Here is a 14,783-nt window from a genome sequence, read left to right as displayed (position 1 = left end):
CTGCGAGAGTTAAGAGGAGGTGTTCGCGGAGCCTTCGCCCTCCCCAGACACACACCCCCTTTCTCCTCGCCTCTTCTCGGAAGGGTTAAAAAGACAAAAACTGGGCTGAGTTCTCCAGTCCGCCGTCTGCTGGCTCGAGGAACGGTAATCCGTCCAGCCCCTGAGGGGCAGCGGCGTGGACACTGCGCCGGGACCGAGTCCGCGGGCCGAGGAGCGCGCGGCTGTCGCGCCCGCACCGCAGGCCCCTTCAGGGAGTCCGGGGGCGGGCGCGGGTCCGGCGGCGGCGGCCGCAGCCCCCGGTGGCGCGCAAACACCCGCCGCCGCCCGCCGCTGCCGGGCCCCCGGCGCGCCCCCGGCCCAGGCTTGGTGCGGAGAGGGCGAGTTCGCGGCTGGGGCTCCCGGCGCCTTCAGTGGCTACGCTGCCCGCGGACTGCTGCAGCGGCCCAAGCGCTGTCGGCAGCGGCGTGAGCAGCGGGGGTCGCGGCTGCGGGAACCGCTCCGGAATCTGGAAACATGGTCCCCTTTGGCTAGCAGCAGCGGCGGCGGTGGCGGCAGCAGCGGGGCTCCTGCGCTCGGCGCCCACGGTCTCCTCCTCGCGCCGGGCTCGCGGTGTTGCAGGCGGCAGCCACGCAGACTGCTCTCTCATCCTTTTGTCCTTCAGTCAGAACGTGAATGTACTGCTGACGCATACTGTTCTGGGGAGAAGATTAGCGTGATGCAGTGCTCTTATGTATTAACACAGCTCCCCCTCCGCCGCCTGCCCTCGAGGGGTTAACGCCGGCGCCTTCCAGCGCCGCGCCGGCCCGCGCCGCGCAGCCCGGAGTCCGCGCCTTGGATCGGCCGGCCGGCCAGCCGCCTGCCTTCCTCCCTTCTTCCTTCCTTCCTTCCTCCTGCCTCTCTCGGCCCCCTCCCCGGCCGCTTCCTCCCCGCCCCCTCCGGACCAGGGGAGCGGGCCCGGCGAGCGAGCCGGAGTGAGCGTCAAGTGAGGGGCAGCGCGCAAGTCGCAGGCGTTCGCTGCTATTTTGGTCCGATCGGAGCGAGCCGCTGGGTGGCCGCTGATAGGCTGGAACCGCCCGGGGCTGCAGCAGGAGACCGCGCGGCCCCCGCACCCGGTCGCCGGGCACCCCCTGGCTCTAGGTTGGTGGGCTCAGGGGCCGGGGAGCCTAGGACACGGTGGCCCTCGGCGGGGCTGCTGCAGTTGGCCGGCCTCCCGCCCGGCCCGCGTCATCCTCACCCCCGCGGAATGCTGACGGGGCGCCTCGCCGCGCGGCCCGGGCAAGCGACTCGGACTCGGAGTTTGGAGCTGCATGGTTGTGGAGACTCGGGGGCGGACGACCAGGGCTGCTTGGAGCTAGAAGACCGAGAGCCTGGGCTTCGCAACTGCACTGATGCTTGTCCTTCCTGCCCCCTCCCTCGCACGCTCCCTCACCCCTCTTGGGCTCTAACTAGGGCTTTAAATGATAGTTTTCTTAATGAGGGCTGCGGGGGCGGGAATCAGTGGAAGGAAGGACCAAGTGCAAGGAGCTGGGGGAAAGACAACCTGGGAAGGATTGAGGTGAACTCCCAGCACCCACGGTGCAACCCACGGTTCATTCATGGAGCTGCCGCTTTGACTCTGTGTCGCCCCTTTTCTCTCCCCTGCGCACAGGGAATGGGGGAGGCGTCTTAAGCCTTCTGCCCCGTGAGCTTCGCCATCCCCTCTCTTTTCCTGGGACTCCCTGAGAAGAACTGCGTAGCAACCTGGGTAGCAGTTTACTAGAAAGGGAATTCTGTCCCCTGTATCTGCTGGGAGGAGAGGCTGGGGCATTCAACAGCCTACCATAGGGGAGAGACTAGGTCAGCCTTTTCTTAATTCCCCAAAACGACCCCCTTTCTTGGACAGTGGCAGGCAGGGGTGGTGTCATCTGGCTAAGACCTAGGACCCAGGTCTAGTAGAATATGGCATCCGCTTAGTATCCTTTCCCTTCCATTGCTGCCTCCAGACTCCTGGTTCCCCAACCCCTCTAGCTGAGTGGTGTCTGGCAAGCTTCCTTTTTAAATAAACCCTTATTGCCTGCACATGGGCTCTGGTTTAAGAACGAGGAGGTCCAGAATTGCTCAGCTTTCTGGATTCTGCCACACCCATAATCCCAGTATTGTCTGCTGCCTAGTAACCTGAACTGCCTTAAATAAGCCATGACATTTTTGAAGTCCTGGGAAGTTCCATTGTAACAAATTGGCGGCACCATTCTTTACTAAGACCTTTTTTGTTTGCATTTACAGTTAAATAAGAGCATTAACACTTAATATTTATTGAACCCTTCCTCTGTGTGTATGACTGTTGCTCTTTCTATTAACTCTGTTGTCCATCTTATGAATGGTTCAAATATATTGCATAGTATGTGGTAGAGCCAGAACTTCTAGCAGCTCTCAGATGTCAAGGAACTTGGGTTTGGGAATGTTTCTCCAAAGTATTTTCCCAGTGGTCTGAGAACTCAGGTTTCATCCATGTACCTCAGCAGTCATTTACTGGGGTGTCTCTTTACTATGTGCTGTCCACCACACTAAAAACTTTCGTATCTGTTCTGATTTAGTCTAAATTTACTCCAGTGAAGTAATTGCCACCATTGTCTCTATTTTACTTAGTTTGGGCAGGCGGATAACTTGCTCGCATTCCCTCAAATTAACAGAACCAGACTTTCAAACCAGTCTTCAAACCTTGAAACCAGTGCTATTATCACCATGGCATCTGCTCTTCGTAGACTGGTTGATGGAGGCAAGGTCAGGAAAAGACTGAAAGTTCCATGAAGGGTGTATGAGAGAAATGAGATGAAGGGTGGGAGAGGAGAGGCTGAGAGAATGAGAATAAATTCTTTAAACATGCTTTACTCAAGATGACCAATTTTTTTAAAAAATTAGAAAAATGGAGGTTAGTCACACTGTGATAACTAGAGTTTAGTTCCAACTGGGCTTCTTAGCAGCTCCTATGGATTCTTGACTAAAGCCCCATCTGCATATTCTCAGCTTCATGCCAGACACTACCATCTTGTAGTCCCAGGAAATGTGAACCTGGCCTTTCAAGGATCTGTGGAGGTGGTTCCTCTCCTTGCCAGAGCTGGCACAAAGGTAGTAGAGTGTTCTGGTACCAGAGGAGACCCTGGCCAGGCTCTGGATGGCACACTGCAGTTTGGCTGCCCCTCCTTCCTCAGGCAGAAGAGGGGCTGTGCCTGGGCTGGTTTCCTGCCTGTGTAGGCAAACTCAGGCCCCATCTGTTCATCTCCAGGCCCAGCAAATGAAAGCTGCTGCCCCCGCACTGTGAAGGTAGATGGAAGGGTGGGCTGATTTGGATCCAGCCAGTGCTTAGTAATGAGCTTGTCTCACAGTAAATATTTGTGACTGCTATTGATGAAAGTGAATATTCCCAAGCTCCATGGAGCTCTGCTTGGGGCTGCTTTGCCCTCTGTAGGCCATCTGGGTTTACAGAAGCACTCATGAACTGGGCTAAAGAGTAGGTCGTGGGGTCTTCCCAGCACACAGCCCTTCTGACCTGAATGTAGCCTGTAGCTTCTAATCTTGGTGAGTACCCTCTAACTGGTACGTGGCCCCTCATTGTTTCTTACTGCTTCCTTGATTTGACATGGTACCACCAAGGACTAAGAAGGGATGAAGAAGGCTCAAGCCCAAAGAGGAAGAGAAGGAAGAATTGCTATGCTGAGAATGTTTTCACTTGCGCTTTTACACAGAAAGACTGCTGTAAGGAGACTGGAGAGAACTGAAGAAGGAGACCCGTGGAAGAGATGGGTGTGGCCTGTGCCAGCAGCTCAGTGCTGTGGAGTGGGCCCTGCACAAACACCGGGGTACCTGAGTTGTAGGCGATTTTCTGCCACTGATTAGACATGTGAGGAATCTCAAAATAGCTCTGCATGTCGTTTTCTCATTTATAAAGTTAAGGAAATGGAATAGAAAATGCCTTGCAGCTCTCATAATCCATGATTCCACCCTTTCTCAGACATGTAGCTCTGTGAAGGAGTTTGATCCTTTGGGATTGTAGCCAACTCTTGGAAATGGGCCACACAGTTGAGGAGAAAATGCTTCCTTCAGTTTAATCCAGAGATCCACAGGGCCAGAGCAGAGCAGAGCAGACTATGTTTTCACAGCTACTAAAAAGGCTCATAGATCACAGAATGTTAACACTGAAAGAGACCTTGGAGATTATCTGGTCTTAGCCTCTCATTTTACAGATGTCATTAAAGAAGTTCAGAGAAGCACAGTGACTTACCTAAAACCACGTGACTAATTAATATCAGAGTCTATCCCTTCTGAGCTCAGTCCTTCTGTCAAGATGTTGACATATGACTAAATGGTAGTTTAAACCTGGGGGCTTGAAGATATTTCCAGATGCCTGTCTTCTGTGGTCTTGTGTGCAAGTGCTATTATATTTTGCTGGATTGAGGTTAAGATGGGTCTTCAATAGAGCTGATGCACCATTCCAGGTGACTTTGTATCCCTAATAGGAAGTGGAAGAAATGGTCATCCTGAGGGCTGACTGGGCAAAGAGGACCCAGGATTGCCCAGACTAGACCACTCCCCACCCTGATATGGATTACATCCCTGAAGCATTATCCTGAGCAGCCACTAGATGTCCATAATGCCTCATAGGGTTTGCCCAGAGTGGCAAGGTACCATCTTGCCTCCAGTAGGCTTTTAAGCCCTTTAAGGAGGTTTATCAGTGGCAACAATGGAACAAGAGCAACCCCTAAGGGTTTTGAGAAACAGAAGGAAAGAGAAAAACAATGTAGAAATTACCCTTCACAGAGGGAAGGGAAGATCCTGGTTGGTGACTTAGTAATGACAAAACAGTAAGAAATGGTCTGTGCAAAAGTAGTCACCTCCTCTTACTCAAAACAGTGAACACATCCTGTCTCTGTTTCTCTCAATGATTTCTACCCACATGTGCAAATACTCTTCCGGGGTCAACTGGTCATGAAGTTCCTGTTCATTGTAAACAGAAGGTTGTTTTTCTTGCCTGCAATCCCATAGTGAAACTAGGCTATGCCATTACTGCTCACAGTCAAAGGGAATGACTTTTTTTGAGCCATTGATTCAAACCAGCACAACTTTTAAGTTCACCCACTTTTCTGAGTGTCCCGAGATTCCACTGTTGTTTTCCCCAAGGACTATTCTTAAAGAAAGGCAGAAGGGAGTAGGCAGAAAAGTACTCTCCTTACAGGTCCCATCCAGAGCAATTTTCAGAAACCTCAGCTAAGAAAGGACAAAATGATCAGTAAACATAAGGAAGAGTTATTGAATGCGCAGGTCTTTCCTTCTGGGATGAGTTTCCCAAGGTTTATAGTTTGTGGGCTGCCAGGCTTAAGTGGAGAGAGACGCCTCCAAACTACCCTGCTGCCTCCTCTTTTGGAAGAGTGGTTTGCCACACATTCTAGATGTGGTCACCTATATAGTCAAACAGACCAGACCAGAGAGGTCCAGCCAGGAACCTTGAACTCTGTAGGTGCACTGGCCCATCTCAAGCCCTTGTGGCTTACCCATTTTATTTGCCAGTGTACAATATAATAATTTTAGTAATAACACTAGGGTATTGATAGGTATTTGCCACTGTGTTGTTACATATTTAATCTTCCCAACAGCTGTACGAGACAGGAACCATTAGATTTTTGCATTTTGCAGGTGGGTTTAGGAAGCGTTCTCAGGATCCTGAACTGATGAGTGAGTTCCTTGAGGTTGCCATAACAAATAACCACATGATTAGTCATTTGTTCAAACATTTAAAACAACAACTTTATTCTCTTGCAGTTCTGGAACCTCAAAGTTCACAATCTGGCAGTGCTGCAGTCCCTCTAAGGGCCCTGAGAGAATCTTCTCTTCACTCTGGCGACGCTCCTTGCCTTGTGGTCGAATCACTTCAGTCTGCCTCCATGGTCACTCTGCCTCCTTTCCCTCTGTCTCTCCTATTTGTGACTTCTAAGGACCTTTGTCATTGGGTTTGGGGCTCACCTGGACAATCCAAATGATCTCCTTATTTAAGTATACTTAACTTAATTGCTAACTATTATCTGCAAAGACCCTTTTTCCAAGTGCAGTAACAGTCACAGGTTCTGGGATTAAGGTGTGGACCCATCTTTTGGGGCTCACTTGAACCCACTTCTGTGACCAAGTCAAGTTTCAATCTCAAATCTGTCCATGGTCCAAACCGGAAACCACTGTAATGTACCACGTGAGAGGAAGGAGAAAGGGAAGGTACAGCTGACAGCCAGCAGTTAACTTTTTCTTCTACTGTGCTTCTGAGAAATAGAAGAACCAAGCATGAGCTGTATGACCATTGAGTCTTCTTTCCCCCAGGGAAGAGAAGGCCTTCAGTCAGAGAAGTGCAGGTTGACAAGAGAGACTCAAGAAATCTGCCTCTTCTTGCTTTCTTCCTTTCTCTTGATTCCTTAATAATTTTCTCACTCTATAAGTGGTCTATAGATTCTATCCCAAAGATCTTGAAACATTTAAGCTTACTGATAATACTAGAAGTACCTTTTGGCATTACTACAAAATTTGGCTGAACTGTAACTAAATCACAGAAATGTAAAGAGGATTACATTGAAGATTAAGGGATACTTCCAGATCAGAGACAGCAGGTATAGATGTGAAACTGAAAGTTATGACTCCAATGGTGTTGTAAGTATCTCAGGTATAAATTTTATCATTTATCAGGGGTCATCCAGGCCCTCAATTGTAATTTGCCTTTTCACAAATACATGATGTAAGTATAAAGTCAAGTCTTTCCTATTTTGGTTGGGAAAATTTTTCCCCAAACCAATTTCTACAAAATATGTTATATAAAAGTGCACAACTACACTTATTTGTGTTTAATGGACATTAGTAGCAGAGTGGTGGGTATCTGGTGAAGTATCTCCAGAGTCAGACAAACCTAGGTTCAAGTCCTGGGTCTACTTTTTGCATACTACATTTTTATATGTTAATTCTTTAAGCCTCAAATGCTTCACATGTAAATAGAATCAACTTTACTTTTTTAATGGTATTGTTGGACTATAAGCAAGTTGGGGAAATTGTAGTCAATCTCAGCAAATAGTAATAGTAGTACACTTAGTATTTTCTAATATGGAAACTAATGTAGAAAAGAAGCTACTTTGTCCAAAGTCTGTTAATGAGCTTTTTTTTCCCCTAAAATATTGTTCTTAATATTGAACCTAATTTAGAACTTATAATTCTTAATTCATAATTTAAAATTGGGGTTGGGATTTAGCTCAATGGCAGAGCATTTACCTAGCATGCGTAAGACCCTGAGTTTCAGTCCTCAGCCCTAGAGAAAAAAAAAAATTTAAGTTTTTTTCACTGTCTATTGCTTACAGTTGTTTTTGTTTTGTTTTTTGAGGTAATTTTAGACTTGTAGATGGGTCCAAAATAGTGCTGACTTTCCATATACCCTTCACCCAGCCTGTCCTTATGTTAAATCGCACAAAACCACAGAACATTTATTTAACACTAAGAAAGGAATCATTCAAGGCATAGGATTTACTCTTGCTATCCACAGTCTGTTCTCCATGTCAACCAAAGTGATCTTTGTGACATATCAGATTATGTGTGGATTTACTTAAAATGTTCATTCCCTTATAAATTGAATAACAACCAAACTACTCAACATGGTCCACAGACTCTCAGCCTTCATCCCGTGCCACAGCTCTGCCCTTAACCATTTGGCAGGGGTGTTGAATCAATAGGCCCTCTACCATTGAGCTACATCACTAGCCCTTTTTATTTTATTTTGAAATAGGGTCTTGCTAAGTTGCCAAGGCAGGTCTTGAACTTGTGATCCTCTTGTCTCAGTCTTCTGAGTAACTGGGATTACAGGTGTGTGCCATCACACCTGACTTGCCCTTAACCTTTTTCTGTCTTCCCCCTTACTCCTTGTGATACACTGGTTCTCTTCTTCTTGAGTACTTCTGACTCGGTTCCCCCTGTAGGACTTTTACTCTGTCCTCTACCAAGAATGTTCTTCCCCCTCATCTTAGGATGGCTGGCTTGAGCAAGTCTCTTAACACTTACTATTAATCCCCTATCTAAAGTAGCCTTACCAATTGTTCACATCAACTAGTTTGGTTTTGGTTGTCATTGTTTACCATTTCTTAAAATTACCTTGTTTATGTGTTTATTTTCTGGATTTTGTACACATACATAAAAGCAGAGTTTCAAAACAATCTTGTTTCTGATAACTTGGTCACAGCAGTGCATTAATTATTTCAGAGGAGCCAGGACTATTCTTTGGTGGCCTGTGTAGATAAGAGCTCGGGCTTCCCTAGTGGTATACGGAGAGCCCCAGCCAGCTGTATGTACAGTCTTTGAAAAAGTAGGTAAAAGAACTACTGGCTTTTTTTCTTTTTTATATGAAAAATTAAGGAAGATCCCAGTAACCCTAAGGTCCTCCATTTTTACTTTCCCAGCCCCTTGCTGACAGACTATGAAGGAGAGTTTTATGGAGGTACCATAAAGGCACACAGGTTCTTGGCAGTTGATTATGTGAGGAGCCAGCAGAAGAGTGCACATAAGTACACAAATACACATATCCGTAATCGTGCACACACATGCCTGTCATTTCCAAATTTGCTAAAGTGCATTTTCTCCAAAGGGAGTTGGGGTTGTCGAGCCTGAAATAGGGAACACCAGGACAGTGAGATCAAATGCTTTGAAAGTGGCTGTGCCAACGCTTTTTGCTAATTAAAGAATGTTAGGACAATCACCACTAGCAGCAGTAAAGGGCGCCCCATTACCTCGCTTTATGGCAAGCCGGGTAAATTTAAAGGCAGCTATAAATATCCCACTGAGCGCCTGAGCTCAAGCACAGTGGGCAGACACCAGGCTGGGTGAGGAGAAGAGCCCAGGAGCTTCTGTCCCCCTCTGTCCAGAGTCAGGTCTCTATCAGCAGTCAGTCCCCAAAATTTGGGTGACTAAAGAACAAACAATCCTATCAGCAGAGTCTTAATTTAAAACACTAAGGGGGAGACAACAAATAGCTCTGTGGTGAATGAAAGGGACCCCTGGTCCTGCTTTTTCACTGACTTTCTTTTGCCTGAAAGGAAGATGTTTCTTGTTGTGACTCCATTTTCCTCAACTGTGTGTGTGTCATAGAAATTTTTTAAAAAAAAGAAAGATAAAAGTCACATGGCTTTGGGCCATTCCTCTAGGAATATTCGAGGGCCCCTTACTGAGCAGCTCATTGCTCCTAAGAAAAACTTAGCATTTAGAGAGTGTGAACAAAATGGAAACATGCTTTTTACCACTTACCCCATGGAATTTCTGGCTGAATTTAAGACCTGTACACAACTTGGGACTTTCACTGTGTTTTTCATCTATTCAGATTGGCTTGAAGCCTGTTGTATCCTCTGTGATTTTTTTTTTGTTGTTGTTGTTGTTGTTGTAGTTTTGTTTATTTGTTTGTTTGTTTCTGATACTATGGATTAACTTCAGGGTGCTTTATAAACTACTCAGCCACATCCCCAGGCTTTTCCTTTCTTTTTTCTCTTTTTTTTTTTTTTCGAGACTGGGTTTTGCTAAGGCCTCAAACTTCCAATCCTCCCATCTCAGCCTCCTGAAGCTCTGGGATTTTATGCATGAGCCTCTGAAGCCAGCTCTTGTGTGGTTTCTTCTTGCATCTCTTTGATGTCCTGTGAGGCATTCTCAGCCCCTTGGTTCATAGGGAGGTACCATGTTTGCCCCACCTTCTCTCTGCCAGCCTCTTTGACTTATTTCTTTTTGGATCATCATCTGTGGCCACCAAGCTGCCTTGCATAATTTGTTATTTACTTGCAATCTTTTTCCCCCTGTACTAGTGATCAATCCCAGGATTTTTACATGCTAGGCAAGTAGTCTACCACTAAGCTATATCCTCATCTCTATTTTCAATCTTATCCTGCCAACTTTTTTGTTTTTGCTTTTGTTTCTGCCAACTTTAGGTATGACTAGGGTATTCCTTGTTCCAGTTGTTTACCAATCATTTTGCCATACTCTGTTGGCAACTTCAGCTCCTCAGTGTATTCATTTGCCCATCAAAAGAGATTCAGAGGGAGAATCAAAGCCACCATAGTACAAATATGGGCTGGAATTGTATCTCTCAGTCACTGGTCTGGCTATCCTTGAACAAAGGACCAGCACTTCACCCTTAAAGGTAGAGGGAAGAGCAGCACTGGTATAGCCAGGAGAACCAGCCCAGAGCGCACACTGTTGGATTCCCCTGTGAGTCATCAAACAAGGGATGGATGCATTGGCTGACACCCAGGCTCCTGGATGCCGCGTTCCTTTTTCATTATGATGAGAGTTTCTTCTAGGGTTACATCTACCCAGCTTCCAGCCTGTGCTTGGTCCATGTTTTTAGATGCAAATGCTTCTTGTGTGATCACTTTACATCTTTTAGGGGATATGGGGGTGCATGAACCTGAAATAAAGGAGCTGGGACCCTCGTGTTCTATCAGATTTAGAGAGCAGGATTGGAGTGTCCGTAGTTTGTTGGTTAGCTGATCCGTTCATATACATATTCTCTTTTACTTATTGCTTCTGTCATATAGATTTCTGAATTTAGCCAGAACTGACAGGTAGATCTATTTGTTTATTTATTTTGAAGTAAAGGTAACATGACTACCATGAACCTTATTCTTGCTTACCCTGGAACACCACCCATTGGCCATAAACCCTTACCTTTGAACTTGTGCCTCACTGCCAGCCAAAAATGCTAAGCAGATGCTCTTGGGAACTTTTCATCTTAGGCTACTTTAAACTATTTCTCTGAAATAAACTGAAGCAAGCTGAAATGGATTGGCTTCACTTCTGACAAAGACACTGAAGCCCCTGCTGTGATGGGGATACCAGCTGAGGATGGGGCTCTTCTCCCAGGATACATGGACACTGGCAGCCCAGTGAGGGGAACCCTCATTTTCTCTCTCTTTCTTGGTGACTGAGGCCAGTTTATGTGGCAGTCCAGTGAGACTGCTTGATTTGTATTCAGTGCACAAGTGCTAAGTAAAAAAAAAAAAAAAAAAAAAAAAAAAGGCCCATGAGGAACCCTGCCAGCCAATAACTCTGAAAGGGCTCTTTGTGCAAATGAGCAGGTCTGAGCTAGACAAGGTCCCCTCCCTCCCCTGCAAATGTCCTCTCTGGCCCAGCAACTTGGTGGTGTTTTGGAGCTGGCACAGAGCCCTTGGGGATCCCTCCCCAGAGGAGACCATCTTGGGATCCCAGACTCACGGAGCAATTTGAGCTCTGTCCTTCCTACTCTGGCAGTCTGCCTCCAAGTGGCAGTCAGGGAGCTCTGTTCAGGACTGTGTGTGTCTGTGCACGAGAGACAGAAAGTGGAAAAGGATACGCATCTGGACAGACCGACCCCCCAACACATTGGGGACACTCTAATTCTTCTCCCTGGTTGGAACCCGAGGCCTGAGGAGGCTGTAACCTCTGCTCAGCACACTGCCACTGCTCATCTTGCTTCACATGGATCTTCTCTCTTCCCTTAAGCCATTTTGATTTCCTATTCAAAGCCACTTTTTGCTGCCTATATGTCTGACAGCTGCAGGGTAGGATTATTCATCAAACTCCTTTTGAGACCAAAAGGAGTTCCCATTCTGATAGGAGGCCAGGCATGACTGTGGCCATTGGTCCAAACACCAGCCCTGGCCCATTTTTAATACCTCTAGGAGCTGGTTCCCACCACTGCTGTCCCCATCTGACTGTATGTGTATGTGTTTGTGTGTACTCGTTTCTTTTTTTGTTTTGTTTTGGTTTTTTTTGTTTGTTTGTTTGTTTTTTGTTTTTTGTTTTTTGCTTTTTAGAGGGGTTGGAAGGTAAAGTAGGAATGAATCCAAGGGTTCTTTACCACTGACCTACATTCCCAGTCCTCTTTTTTTCCCAGACAGGGGTCTCACCAAGTTGCGGAGGCTAGCCTTGAACTTGTAATCCTTCTGTCTCAGCTTCCTGAGTCTCTGGGATCATAGGTGTGCACTACTGCACCCAGCTGTCAGGTTAGAGGCTTTATATGTTCCGTTTGCACTAATTATTTTGAATATATTGATCCAGGGGCCTGATTCTAACTCTTAGGACAAAAAATATATAATTAAAAAATTGGTGGCCCATGGTTAGCCCATCGTGAATAATGGGCATGTAGTAAACATCTCAGCACTGACCATAGACTCTCTACTAAATAGGACAATGTGACCCAACTTTTTTTTTTCTTTGCTTTGCTGGGGATTACACCAGCATTCTACCACTGAACCATACCACCCCTCTACCACCACCACCTCCTCCATTTTATTTTTGGAAGCCTCTAGGAGAGGAGTGAGGTAGAGCAGAGGGAAGGACTGTGGGCTTGCCAGAGACTGTGTCTGGGAATGAAAGCTAGCAGAGTAAGGGGTCCTGTACTGAACTCAGCAACCCCTCACTTGGCAGCACTTCTGAGGAGCATTTGCTCCCAGAAAGGAACAAAAATGTTGACTCAAGTCAGGGATTCCCCTGGACTCATTGTTTTCACATCTGGGAACTTGGAGGAGAAGAAAACCCAAAGAAATGTTCCCATTGGGTAAAGGAAATATTTTTTTTCTCCTACCTAGCTCCCATCTTGAACGATCCACAACCACAACAGGGTCAAGTGACAGTTGGGATCTCTGTGTTATTACCTCTTCACTCTGGGGGGCTGGGGGGCTTTGCAGCTCTGATGTACACAAGCTACAGGTGCAGAAAGATGCATTCAGGTACATCCACACAGGAACAAGCAGATTCCTAAAGAAATGGGCTTTGCAAACACATGCAGTCCTGCCCACTTCCCAGAGACTTTTGTCCCCTGGAATAGGCCATCTGAGCAGCAAATCTGAAACCAGTGTGACTCAAAAGTTGGTTACGACTGAATCTTCTGTGTGGGCCCCATGCACGTACAAGACATGAGTAAAAATCCATCCCTCCTTGTTCTTAACCTTACTTATAACCATTCATTTCTTTTGCACCAAAGAATGTAAAAGCGGTTTGGAATTTTTAAAAGAACTGTCCTCCATTTCTCTTCCCCTTACCCACCTTTTATTCCTCCTTATTATAACTCGCAATTTCAGAGAACCTTCAAGAAGGCCCTTTGGAAGGTTGGTCAACAGGTCTGTATGTTACAAAGTTCTGGTGTTCTGATGACTACAGTTAGTAGGGTGACTACAGTTAATAATGCATTGTATATTTCAAAAGAGCTATAAGAAATGATAAATGTTTGAAGTGATGGATAGGTCGGTTACCCTCATTTGATCATTATACAGCATATTCATGTACCAGAATGTCACATTATACACTGTAAATATGTACAGTTAATATGTGTCAATTTAAAAAAGACTAAAACTTAAAAAATGCTGGGTGTAGTGGTACACACCTGTAATCCCAGCGACTGATGCTGAGGCAGGAGGATCACAAGTTCAAAGCCAACCTCAGCAGCTTCGCAAGGTCCTAAGCAACTCAGTGAGATCCTGTCTCTAAACAAAAGAGGAGAAAGGACTTGGGATGATGTGGCTCAATGGTTGATTACCCCTGGGTTCAATCCCCAGTACCAAAGTAATAAATAATAATGATAATGATGATGATAATAATAACAACCTTCCTAGAAGAACCTTGTTGAAATGGTTTGCCCTCATCCTTTGAAGTCTCTCTGCCCCTCCCATCCTGTCTTCTGTTTTTGTAGATAATTTGTATGGAGTAGAAGGAATGGGAACGCATCTGTTTTTGTTGATGGATCTCACTTAGTTGTTGTGTACATTTGTCTCTGAGACCTGTTAATGCCATTTGAGTTTCTGAAATCCTTATTTTGAAAATCCATTTGTGTCCTGGGTTTAGCTTCCGATTACAGGATTAGCAGAGATTATAGGGTCTGTCTGATGTCTTCTCCAAGCTCTCTATCAGATTTATAGCTACAAATTGAGAAATTTGCACAATGCTATAAAATGGAAACTGGAGGCAGATATGGGTTGCTAGTGGAGAGAGGGTTCCTATAAAGAACTGGAGTAGTATCTGCCCTAATATTTGGATCAGAACCAGATAGACCCTAGACTTTCTGTCTCTTAACTTCACAACTATGTCAGTCTGCCTGTCCCCTCTTTTTTAGAACGACTTTCCATGTACTTGCCACTTCTTCCTCCCCCATCTCCAGGGGCTGCCCAGGGAGTGGAGGTCTGAGCCAGGCTCCAGCCCTCTGGGTGGCATTCTTTGCTAAGAGCTCTCTGACCTGTCATCAGCAGTCCTGTGGTCTCCACCTTGTCAGTTCTCATTAGACAGCTCCTCTGTTCTACACTGAGGAGCCCGAGAGGCTGTAAAGGACAGAGATGGGCTTGGGGCACAGACAAACCCCCACTGCTCCTATTAGAGGATCTAGCCACCTACTTTTATTTTGGAGGTTGAAAAGATATATGTAATTATGGTAAAGATTCATGGGTCACTTTAAGTTGTGGATGTTTTATGCTGCAAGTAATAGAACTTCCAAGCAGCTTCAATGATGACATTTATCATGTCACATACAAAGTCAGTTTCAAAGTGTGTCTGCTCCAGTGTGGGCTGGTTTATCTGAGATGTGGCCCCAAAATCAGGCACCCTAGTTCTTTCTATCTTTCTATTCTGCCATGACCACATGTGTCTTTATTGGCTGCAAAATGGTTGCCATAGCTCCAGGCATTGCCTGCTTACAAACCAATCTCTAAAGGCAGAATTACAGTTTTTTATTTTATGCCTTTTAAAAGAAAAAAAAATCTTCCCCACAAGCTTGTCATCTGACTTCC

At 46.1% G+C, this 14,783-nt stretch overlaps 1 protein-coding gene across 1 annotated transcript in view; it reads left to right on the top strand.

Annotated features, from left to right (window-relative positions):
* The window catches only part of SND1 (staphylococcal nuclease and tudor domain containing 1), a 421,454-nt gene that overhangs the window by 363,837 nt on the left and 42,834 nt on the right, over positions 1-14,783 (top strand). The window lies entirely within an intron of this gene.

The sequence above is a fragment of the Sciurus vulgaris genome (assembly GCF_902686455.1).
Source record: "Sciurus vulgaris genome assembly, chromosome: 8".
Lineage (NCBI taxonomy): Eukaryota > Metazoa > Chordata > Mammalia > Rodentia > Sciuridae > Sciurus > Sciurus vulgaris.
The sequence above is the reverse complement of the archived record's forward strand: the minus strand, read 5'-3'. Positions and strand labels throughout refer to the sequence as shown.